Source organism: Chenopodium album, chromosome 25, assembly GCF_948465745.1.
Source record: "Chenopodium album chromosome 25, dcCheAlbu1.1, whole genome shotgun sequence".
Taxonomy (NCBI): domain Eukaryota; kingdom Viridiplantae; phylum Streptophyta; class Magnoliopsida; order Caryophyllales; family Amaranthaceae; genus Chenopodium; species Chenopodium album.
This window is the reverse complement of record NC_137858.1, coordinates 12,738,904-12,749,410: the sequence shown is the minus strand read 5'-3', so window position 1 is coordinate 12,749,410 and position 10,507 is coordinate 12,738,904.

Genomic DNA, 10,507 nt, shown 5'->3' with positions numbered 1-10,507 from the left:
TCTCACACAACTTTTTGAATGGAGCTGTCATTGCATCATAATTTTTGGAAGAAGGAAATTCTAATGACAATTTTGTATCCTAAATATAATCAATATCAATCGTAGGCTCGTAGTCCCTCATAACCAAATATTATTCCAATGAGCGCAAAGAACACCTTATCTTTCGAAGGAGTTATAAAAGCTTATTTTTTGAAGAAGATTGAAACAACCTTGTCTTTTGAAGAAGAAACCCCTTATCTTTCGAGGGGGATAATTTCTTCACGTGTTAAGGATTATTATAAGCTAAAAACAAACAAAAAGCAGAAAAAATTAGAATAGAGCTTTCAACCAGCAAGATTCGATAGAAGCCTCTCAATAAATTGATTTTTTTTTATTATACTCTTATTAAAAGTACACATCTATATTGACTTGAAGACATTATTTTTTAATATTCTATGGTCAGTTGGCATGAGGTTTAGGTAGGGAAGAAGGGTGAAAGGGAAAAAGTTTGTGTTGTGTTTTGGATGACGTAGTCGTCGGAAATTTTCGATGATTTTGCTAGCCGTTAGTTGAATTCCGATGGCCTAATTTTTGACAGTTTGGTCGGCCATCAGTTGCCAAAATATTTTTGATGGCCTTAAAAACAGTTAGAAAAGAGCTTTTTGACAACTTATTCGTTGGAAACTAAATAGTTTGGATAACATTTTTTCGACAAGAAGGATCCAAAAGTTGGCTATTGATGTCTTTTTGGGATTGAACGCGATTTTTTGCCCTCATTTATGGGATACTATCTAGCTTGTATCTTACTTGGGGTTATCGGTGGTAGGAGAATGAGAGGGGTTAGAGGAGGGTCAAATTGGTTGTAGAGGTGGAGGGAGGTGGTCGACAATAGGGGTGTTCCAATTCGGGTACTCGGGTTTTCGGGTACTCAGAGTTTTGGGTAGTTTTTAATTCGTCCCATGTCCCGACCCGAATATCTCGGGTACCCGGAACCCGAATTATTCGGGTCGTGACATAGGGTACCTGGATTTCCAACAACAATCTCCGAATCCCCATAATTGTTGTTGGACATCAGAAACATCAGAAAGAGAGCACCACACTTATCAGCAATAGACCTAAATCTGGCATAATCCCTATCCCAATCCCTAGGATAAGCACTTCCACCACAAATAATCAATTTAGGCCTAAAGTCCAAAGCTTTCTCTTCAAGCTTATCATAATCAATATACCCATTTTAATTTGAAAACTCCCAAAGTAAATCGAAGTTGTAGAGATCTTCTTCCCACCAAAAGTATAATACCTATGAGTCAAATGCCTACCTAAAGGAAGATCAAGCCCCATAGTCATGTCGTGCGGATTCAACAAGGCCGTGTCAGCTACGAATTCGCCGGACTCCCAAAAATCGGATGAAAGAAGGTGGGCGTTGTCGAGAGGAGGGATGGGCAGAGGGGTTGAAGGTTGGGGATCGTAAGGGAGTGGATCTTCCATTAATAGAGGTTTTTAAAAGAGGAGAGAGAAAGAGAGAACCCTAAGAAGAAAGAGAGGCCGGAAGAGAGAGAGAACCCTAACGGGCAAACTGAATGTCTAAACTCTAAATAGACTGGGCTTAGTTTGAGGCAAGGTTTTTTTTTTTTTTAAGATATTAATTTATCATCGGGTAATCTAATACCCGACCCGAATAACAGGCAATGTTCCCTACAGTTTTTTTTTTCAAATTGTCCATAGGGTATTTACCGGGACATCGGGTAATTGGGTCGGGACAATCGTGTCGGGTTTTTTTTTAACAACCCTAGTCGACATTGATCAACAGAGGATTGGTTGGCAAGGCCAGGGCAGTGCTTTTCGATAACTTTCTGCGAAAAGTTGATAAAGGCGATAATCTACTTTTTTAGGTTTTCCTACACAATTTTTGGCCCTTGTTAATGGGAAGTTTTCTTGTAATTGGGGTTAGTCGGCAGAGGGGGAAGAGGGGCTGGGGGATCTTGTTGGTCGTGGGGGTGGTTGACAATTTTTGACAAAGAACAGGTTGCAGAAGGGGTATTTTTTTTATTTTTTTTAATTTATTTTTTAAATAAACCTATCACATTATGAGACGTGGCATCATTAACTCAAATTAAAAAATCGATTATTCCGAAAGCAGACTTATTCTTAGTTAATTACTACTCCCTCCGTCCCTAAATTACATTCCTCTTTGTAAATTTACACGGGAATTAAGGAGGGAAAATAAGACAAATAACAATAATTAGATAATGCAATGGGAAGTACAAAGATAGATTAGTTATTACTCATGACAAGTCATCAATCCTTTGCAAAAAATAAGGACCAATCACATGCTCCTAATTATAAATTTTTAACCAATCATATTCATTGTAATTTGGCACAAGGATTATCAGTGAGATTAGGTAAGGATGAGTGAGAAAACATTAAATATAAAACAGAAAAAGATAGTTGATTTACTAAAAAAACTTACCAAAAATAGAAAGGAGGAATGTAATTTTGGAATACTAAAAATAGAAAGGAGGAATGTAATTTAGGGACGGAGGAAGCAGATTAAGTCCTGTGCCACCCACGGTTTTTATAAATATTATAACAAATGATAATGTTAATTCAAATCTATAAAAAAAATCTTCATATTTTTAAATGAAACTAAAAAAGTTTGAATTTTTAATTTATACTTAAATTTGAGCCTCGAATTCAAATTAGCACAAAGGGTGAACTTAGTAGAAGTGTGGAACACTATAAAAAAAGATAATAGAATTATATTTTATACAATAAATAAAAGATATAGAAAAAAAGTGAATATTTTTTTTAGAAGGTGAATCAAAACTATATGAGTTGGTGAATATTTTCTTCTAAAGAAGTGAATCACAATTATATGATTGGGTGAATAATTTTTGTTAAAGAAGTGAATCACAAAAATATAAAGAAATAAATATTTTTGTAGAAAGTGAAAAATTAAAAAGAAAAAGAACAGCACCAAGAAGTGACGTGTCAAACCTAGTGTATGTTTTAGTATAATGTTATTGACATGGTTTGTTTATTTTGAACTAACCACATAAAAATTTATTATTTTTTATGATTGTTCCTTAGAATAATTTATTGTTTTCGATTCCAACCATATTTAACAATGTTTTATGTTAAATTGGTAGTTAAATTCCGATCCATTTTCACTCCAGTGCAAGGATCACATGTTCGACACCACACCTTGTAATGATAATGACAACAAATTCATATGCTGACATGCATGAAAAATAAACATTTGCATGAAAGGAGAGTGTCACATAGAGTGTACTTTCTTTAATATATACTCCGTAATCTAAGCTGGTTACTCCATATATAGATATAAATATGTACTAACTGTTTTTTTTTTTTTTTTGAATTACACTTTTCAACTTGGGGGAGCAATGGAATACAGTTCTATTTGTCGTTATTATTTTAGGTAAGATTACTTGTCATATATATTTTGTTGCTTTCCTTTGCGCCTTTACGGGCTCTAGATTTCAATTATTTTCTTAATTATACGGAAATACTATTACAAACATCAATCTACAATTTAAATGTAACGCCTTAAAAATTTCTTTCCTTTAAAATATGTGTTTTGTTCTTTAAAAACTCGAAATAGGAAAATCTAAGACATTACCGCCACCGTGAAAACAGCTGAGACAACTATCAAAGACACACAACGGAAGACTAATTTCAAAACCATTCAAAACAAGTCAACTTAAAAAGTTAACCAAATGAAAGTAAAGTCAAAACCAAAGTCAAACGAAGTCAAATAAAATCAACCTACAACTTGGAACCATTGTAAGCCCTTATTAAAAACCGAACCAAAATAAAAACTTTGCGTTAGTCTCATGAATAATAATGTCATAAATAATTAAAGCATTAAACACATCATAAATTAATAGAAACTAGCATGATTCGCTCTTCACTGATGCCCTGTCATGAATATGCTTCAATCACCTGAAAAGCTTCTCTCTACTTGTTTCATCTACTCTCCATTAAAAATGGGTCATCACAGGGCCAAGGTAAAGACAAGACCAATAAACACACAAACACACAATCAGCAAAGCTGAGTACATAAGCGTATTTAAACACACTAACATGTCATCACCTATCAACATACACTTACCTCAATGCACCTGTTTACAAGCACACACCATCCAACAAAACTTCTCAAATAGACAACTAAATAATTTATTTAGCATTGATTACGCATCGAACGGGTTTCCCACCTAACCTCCCCCAATAGTGGGGTTACTAACACGGGAGCTAATTGTGCCAGCATCAATAACCACTCGTAAGTGGCGGAATTCCTTCGTATAATAATAATAAAAAGGAATGTACAACATCTTGTACTCCAGTAGAAGTTATAATTAGATATAAAACCCCATAACTCCCCCCCATGTGTTCATACTCAAGGTATATACGTTCCAAGAGTTTTGGTGCGTAATCTCTTTCACTCTACGTTATTTACATATTATTAAACTTGGTGATGACTCTCAATCCATAATCATTCAACAAACAATAATTATTCAAACAATCAACATACCAATTTAATTCTTGAATAATTAGTGACCACATAATATTTAATATTGAACCCTTTTTAATCTACCTCGGTGTCAAAGACACCTTAAACGCATATTTTCATCTTCTTCTTGAAGATCCATTTGCAACCTATAGCTCTACTTCCCTTAGGCAAAACTGTCAAGTCCCATGTCTGATTAGACATTATGGACTATAGTTCACTGTTGATCGCCTCCTTCCAGAAACTCGCATCAACTGAGCTCATGGGCTCTTCATATATTTTTGGATCTTCATCCATTACTTGTACGCACACCATGATCTCATCTAGGTCTTCGACGTCCTTTATCTCGATTAAAAAGGTGGTGAGGAAATCTGGACTAAACCTCGTATTTGTTCTCTGCCTCTTGCTTCCACGTGCTTGGTCACTCTCCTTTTGATTTGGAGGCGACTCCATTGTCCCTGTGACATGACATCTAAAGTAGGCATGTTAGTATCAACAACTTTCTTTACAGGAAATACCTGTTCAAAGCTGCACTTGACTCTGTGTAGCCCACCATTATTGCATCATATGTTCGTGAGCCTATCACCGATCATTTGAAAAATGGATAACCCACCTTTTCTAGGCATCCCCACGCTTTCAAGTAAACCAGGTTAGGAGGGTAACCCTTCTATATCGCATACGGAGTTCAACTTCTTGTGTGGAACCCCATTGAGAATGAAATTTGCAGACAAAATCGCCTCACCCCACATATTGTCCGGTAGGCCCGAGCTAGTTAGCATGGAATTCATCATTTCCTTAAAAGTTTAATTTTTCCTTTCTGCTACTCCATTTTGCTGTGGAGTGTAGGAGCCGACACCTCATGTATGATGCCTTCACTTTCACACACACTTTTCAGGAACGTAGACCTTTACTCTATTCCTCTGTGAGATCTAACTCTTTTGATTTTTCGATCTAACTGATTCTCTGCCTCTGCCTTGAAAATCATGAACTTTGATTCTGCCTTATCTTTGGTTCTCAGTAGATAAACCTTACAATATCTCGAACAATCATCCACGAAGGTTACATAGTAACGTTTACCACCCTTGCTTTCTATGGATTTGAAGTCAGCTAAATCTGAGTGGATCAGCTCAAGTAGTTCAGTTACTCTTTTTGTCACCTTCTTATAAGGTTTTTTTCACAAACTTTGATTCAGCACACACACCATACTTGTCATGTCCATCGACTACCATGTTAGGGAGTAAGTTCATTTCCTTTAATCTCTTTAATGAAGTAACACCTACATGTCCTAACTTACCATGCCATAAATCTATTAACTCAGCAATATAAGCAAAAGAAGTTTTCTTATTCATTTTAGAGTCAATGAGAATTTCAAGTACAAATAAGCCTCCATTGAGGTATCCCTTCCCAACATACTCGCCATTACGAGTTAAAACTAGCTTATTTGCCTCAAAAACTAATTGAACATCCACTTTGTTCAACAAAGCCCATAAATTAAATTTCTACTTAGTGATGGAACATACAAAACATTATGCAAAGCTAAAGATTTCCCAAAGGTGAGCTTGAGGACAACCTTTCCTTTGCCTAGGACTTCAGAGCTGCTTGAGTTCCCCATGTAGACTTTTCAAACTCTACGAACAAGTTCCTGTTTGCACAGAAGTGACGAGAAGCCCCGGTGTCTACAATCCATTCAGCATTATTCTCAACCAAGTTGATCGGAAATCACCGAAGCAATAATGTCTCCCGATTCTACAACATTCGCTTCACTCTTAATTTTCTCTTCTGATGACTTGTTGAGCCTTTTAGTTCCCCTTCTTATGATGACACTTAGTAGCAAAGTATCCCGGTTTACCACACACAAAACAGTTACCCAAAGTTTTCTTCTCAATCTTGTCTTTCTTCTGAAAATTCCCTTTATTTTAACTGTTGCCTTAATTATTGCCAATTATTTGGTTTCTTTGAGGAGTCCTTGAGCCTATTAGCCTCCTTAATCTTCAAGTGACTTGCCAGCTCCTCAAGGGTCATGTCCCTTTTCTTGTGTTTCAAATGATTTTGTTAGTCGGACCAAGATTCAGGCAATTTCTCAATCAAGACATTAGCCTGAAGTATCTTACACATCTTCATGCATTCAGCAAGAATATCAGCAACCAAATTCTCATACTCATGAACTTGGTCCATGATGGGTTTTGAGTCCACCATCTTAAACTTAAACCAGTTTCCTATAACATATTTCTTTTTTCATGCGTCATCTGCACCATATTTCTTTTCTAGGGTTTTCCTGATAGATTTTGCAGATTTGTTTGTGATAAACAATTCAAAGATGTTGTTTATCATATTATTCAACAAATAACCTCTAACAAAATTGTTATCTTTCTCATACTTCTTGATTTCAACTTCATTCACAATAACACAGTTAGTCTTAGGGGGAGGATCAGATCCAGGGGTATCAAGAATTGTCACAGTAGTATTATTTTGTTCAATAGTTTTAGGAGCAGCATTGAACAAAACATAATCAACTTCAACTTGTTCAAAAGCAATCTACAACCTTTGTGCCCATCTCTTATAATTATTAGTATCCTCAAGAGATTCAAGTTTCGATAGGTCAAGGTATAATATAAACGATTTTGAGAACTACTAGCCATGATAACCACAGTAAATTATACTTCTAGATTGTTGGAAATAAACTGTTGCAATCAAATATATAATAAGAACAAGGAAAGATGTTACGTACTTTAAATGTATATTTCAATGCGTTAAGACGCGTTTTACGCGGCTGCCCTAGAAGCGTATTTCACCACCACCGGTACGAGGCTCTCAATGACGAATCCTCCCCAATGGTAACACAACGATCCTTCAAATCGGTACCCCGAATGAAGGATTGGAATTATATCAAGAACTGCTCAAATCTCCTTTTGGAGGTTTAGGGTTTTTGGCTTTTGTTTTAAAGGTGTATTATTTGGGTATCTTGAAAAGCTTCAAAGGTTTGATATATATATGGTTATGAAATAAATCAAAATATAAGGAAATAAAATCCGGCCAAAAACGTGTTCTCAAACCCTTACCCAGTCGGGCAAAGCCCGCTCGGTCAGGCGCGACAAACGCAGCTCATAAACCCCGGTTTTAGGATCCGCCCTTGAGGTCAGCCCTACCGAGCGCGCAGGGTAAAAACTGATACGGAGTCGTTTGAAGCTTTGCCTTGGCAAGGCAAGTGGGATACGAAAACTAGGGAGTCAACTACCTTGACGAGAAGCTTACTTCTCACCGACCTACCCCCCAGGGCTAGCAAGATAAAGAAGCTTATCATCAAAAATAGCTTAATACAATCGATCGACTAAATCTTTTGACTTGCATTACTCCCAACATGTTATGCTTACAAGAAGGCTGATCATAGATTTCTTCAGGCCCATGAACAAGCTGCGGGCAGGCAGTGTGAGCGAGTAGCTAAAGCAAGCCACATCTGTGACCCGCAAGTTTTCCTACAGGCACAAGTCCTAGATGCGAGCGTGAAATTTGTCGAGTGTGGTGATGCTATTTTGAGTGTTTTATTCCATTATTTCTTTTTTTCCTCATATCTATAAATACCTTTGAGCTTATTTTGTACATACCAAATACACATAATAGTATTGTGAAACCCTATATACAATAAACACAAAGTTATTCCCACAGAGATCTGAGCAGTTCTTGAAGTAATTTTAACCTTCCAATCGGGGTACGGAATTAGACAAATAGTTGTGTTACCCTTTGGGGAGTAATTGTCGCTGTGAGCCTTGTGCCGATGGTGGAAAATATGCTTCTAGGACAACTGTATAAGGCGTCACAGCTTTTATGAGATCTTTAACTTTTTGAGTTGTTTTTTTTTGCCCTTATTTCTATGTGATTTTTATGGTTTCAACATCCTTATTTCCAACAACTCTGTCATATTTTTCCTGCTAAATTGATATTTGAATATTAAATTAAAAGAACAATGAACATATCTTATGTAAAAACAACGAATGATGATTTGAAACCAAAAAAAAAAAAAAAGGAAAAAAACATTTATTTAAGAACTGACGAAACTTCGGCATGAAAATTTTCTGCAAAGCGAGGATAATTAACGATTAAAGTAACTACTAACATTGGGTTAACATTAGTTAAATTTTAAAAAATTAAAAGATGTTCTCCTCAACTTAAATTGTTTTTTTTTTTGGTAGAAAAAATGAACTAGATTAGATAAGCATCATAAAAGTTAATGGCCACAACCAACTTACAAAAGCAACCCCCATAGCTAGGGCGGTTGATACAGAAGTGGGAGCATCTCCCCTACAGTTAGTTGTCCCGAGTTTAACAAGTTTGGACCAAAATGAACATTAGAACGGTTACAAGTCTGCAAGCTAGCCTGTACAAGCTCCTGAATAATTACAAAATGTTCTAAAATAGAATCCTGATTACATAAATTACTGGAAGTGCGCTGTAGATCCAACATGGCTTGTTTGGCCCCCGCATCTGCTTCCCCTACTGCTTCCCTGGAAGTCTTGAACAGCTTTGCCCCTCCTGCAGTTTCCATTAGGCCCCTGCACAAAGAATAATAATTCCTCATTTCATCAGACCCCAACCTGAATAGGTGAACCCTATCCCATCCTTCCCATATGGCCCAAGCAGCAGCAGCTATGATAGCCATAGTTTCAGCCATCACAACAGAAATTGCATTACAATGAACTGCAATACCCTTGATCCATAATCCTTGTCTATCTTTACACACACAAGCAATACCAGCTCCAAGAGAGTTAGTCTTAAAGGAAGCATCCACATAGATATTGAAATCCTGCAAAGGATTCTAACTCACTTGGGATCCCCTAGTTGAGGTGATATGACCAGACCCACCCAGACATGAAAACTCTGTGACCAGGTTTTGAACAGAAGTAACCCATCTGGCAGGGTTGCTGGATTTTTTGTTAAAAAGCCAGTCATTTCTTCTTAACCACATTCTCCAAGTGATAAAGGCAAAGCACACATTCCAAGGAAGATTGAACATAGGATGGATTGTGGTTGACTTTAAATTTTCACTCCACCAATTTCTAGAGGTAAGGTTATGGAAGAAAGTGGGGGGTATGACAATGTTCCAAATCTCAGAGGCTCTATTACAATCCCTAAAGACATGCAAAGTAGTTTCCCTAATGGAAGGGCAAAAACAACAGGAGCCTGAGGGTATTATGTGTCTATAGTTGAGATGATCAGCAGTAGGAAGCCTATCCCAAAGACATAACCACAGGAAGAATTTGGCAGGGGGGAATATTGAGATCCCAGATGCTAGTGTTGAAGGGCACAGACCTATAGTCAGTATGAGACAAATCCCAGAGATAAGAGTAAGTAGATTGGCTATCAAAATGGCCTCCTTGGCCAAGAGAGGAAAAGAGGAAGTCCTCTCCATGACAGGGGAGGGAGATGGAGGATAAATAGGAGGAGATATGAGGAGGAAGATTGAAGAGATCACCTAGAATATTCCTGTCAATCCTACCATTTGACACTAAAGAATGAACATTTCTATTTTCCTCCTGTCTAAGGAGAGGACCCAGGACCATAGATCTAATAAAGCCCATGCCAGACCAATTGTCAAGCCAAAAGTTACACTGATCTCCCTTCCCAAGGCCCCATTAGGAAAAGTGGGTGAGGATATCCCAACCTTTACCAGCATCTTGCCAAATATGGGAACCCCTAGCAAAAGGGGTTACAACAGGTTTGTGACAATATTTTTCCTAAACTAGAGTAGCAGACAAAGTATTTGAAGTGTGGATTTTCCAGCATAACTTGGCCATGGAAACTCTATTTTGCAACTGGGCTAGTCTGAAATTGAGGCCTCCCCTATCTCTAGGGGAACAGATTTTATCCCAAGCAATCAGGGGAATTTTCTTAGCCTCAGGAGTAGTTCCCCAAAAGAAATGGGAGCGCAGCTGGTCAATCTGACTGGTCGGGGATTTAGGAAGGCAAATGGTTTGCATAGAATAAGTAGGTATAGCAGAAAGGGTT